We start from the raw sequence: 2,359 nt of genomic DNA, 5'->3' as shown, positions 1-2,359 counted from the left end.
AACACGCTTTTGTAGAGTTCCTATAAGGAGAGTTGTGCCAATACCGCTCTCGATTGTGATTGGCTCCGCCATTTTCCGTTAAACTTCCGGTAATTTTAACCATTTCCAGCACAATTTGGCAATCTTGGTATAGCTATCATTAATGCATTAACATCAGTATTTTGTGTATCCATATATAAAGTAAAGGGTTTATATTGAAGATATTTTAATTATATTATTGAAATTGTAATATAATTGTAAATAAAATAAATGTGATTAAAAATGCTGTAGAATAAAGAAAGGATATATTTGTAAATGTTACCTTAAAAATGCTGAAAAACTTTAGCAGTTTTGAGATTACATTTACAAATATATCCTTTCTTTATTCCATAGCATTTTCAATCACATTAATTTTATTTACAATTATATATCTATATATACAAATATATATATACAGGGTCATTCAGAATAACATTAGGTTCGTAAAATGACGTATTCCTGACGCAATTCTAAAACAATTTTTCCTTTACCAAAATTTTATTTAAAGCGTAGTTTTTGAGTTATAAGCCAAAATAGTTAACGAATTACGCGTCGAGTACAGAAGGCGGGCAGGGGCGGCGCGTCACGAGCGTAACATCGGGGGCAGCTGACTATCCGCGTCAGCTGATGGGTGATTACCATCGTAAGTCGCTAACTATTTTATCTTATAACATAAAATTATTTAAATAAAATTTTGGTAAAGAAAATTGTTTTGGAATTATGTTAGGAATACGTGTTTCTTAAAATCATTGTAATAATCCAAAGTTGTTCCGGATTGCCGGCCGTCGGACGCTGCAACCAGCTGATTGCTACACGCGATATGTGTGTTGCCGTGTTTCTGTAAGAGAGAACGAGAGAGCTCTCTCTCTCTCTCTCTCTCTCTCTCTCTCTCTCTCTCTCTCTCTCTCTCTCTCTCTCTCTCTCTCTCTCTCTCTCTCTCTCTCTCTCTCTCTCTCTCTCTCTTACAGAAACACGGTAGACACACACATCACGTGTAGCAATCAGCTAGTTGCAGCGTCCGACGGCCGGCGATCCGAAACAACTTTGGATTATTACAATGATTTTAAGAAACACGTATTCTTAACATAATTCCAAGACAATCTTTTCTTTACCAAAATTTTATTTAAAGCATAATTTTATGTTATAAGATGAAATAGTTAGCAACTTACGCAGTGGTAATCACTCGTTAGCTGGCGCGGATAGTCAGCCGCGCCCGCGTTACGCTCGTGACGCGCCGACCCTGCCTACCTTCTGTACTCAACGCGTAATTCGTTAACTATTTTGGCTTATAACTCAAAAACTACGCTTCAAATAAAATTTTGGTAAAGGAAAAATTGTTTTAAAATTGCGTCAGGAATACGTCATTTTACGGACCTAATGTTATTCTGAATGACCCTGTGTATATATATATATATATAGTGTGCTTTCTAGCAAGACACAGTGTAACACAGTGTCCATTAGTGTGAGAAAGAACATGTATTACATATAGTATTACATTTTGCCATGGACAGATAAAGTAATACCATAACGCATGCGCTATGGCTTCTGCATTCTGCCTTAGGGCCACCGCACAAACTCTTCCATAACGCGTTACGTTACGTTAAGTACTCCATACGAACCTAAGTTGTACTTAAAATTTAACTTAAATCAACGCACAAAGAAATCCTTAACGTAAGAACTTAAGAACTTACGTTAAAAGTTTCTTTGTGCGTTGATGTAAGTTTAATTTTAAGTACGAACTTAGATTTATGGAGCACTTAACGTAACGTAACGTGTTACGAAAAAGCTTGTGCGGTGGCCCTTACGGCTCCTGTAATTTTATGTGCTTCCACCTTTATAGGATCTCTACGCTTTTGGCGCTGTGAGAGTGCTCTATCTAGAATCCCTAGAAATAAGAGTCTGGACCAGAAAAAATACAAGGGCCGGTATTCATAGGCCGGTATTTATAGAATGCGTAATTGTGTTACATATAATTACTATTTTAATAAAGTTAATAATCTTACCATACATTAAAAACAGAGTATTTTTAATTGTAATAATCAATCAAATTATTTATAATATTTATATCGTACTTTTTAGGTTACTTGCTACAAACTTACGCAACTCGCAACTTGCTCGTGATGTTGATTTGGCTATACCAGACAACATTGAGTTGTCACGAATCATGATGGTAGTAGATGGCTGTGCTTATCATATATTTCAGTCCTAAAGAAAATTACTCGGATAGCCATTATCGTAAACACCCATAGACCTTATAGATATGGACTGGCAATACCAAGCGAAACCGTGTCCATACTTCTCTCTCTAAAGAGTCCGGAAATATGTTTCGCGCATGCTTGTA

Source organism: Monomorium pharaonis, chromosome 3 (genome assembly GCF_013373865.1).
Source record: "Monomorium pharaonis isolate MP-MQ-018 chromosome 3, ASM1337386v2, whole genome shotgun sequence".
Taxonomy (NCBI): Eukaryota; Metazoa; Arthropoda; class Insecta; order Hymenoptera; family Formicidae; genus Monomorium; species Monomorium pharaonis.
The sequence above is the reverse complement of the archived record's forward strand: the minus strand, read 5'-3'. Positions refer to the sequence as shown.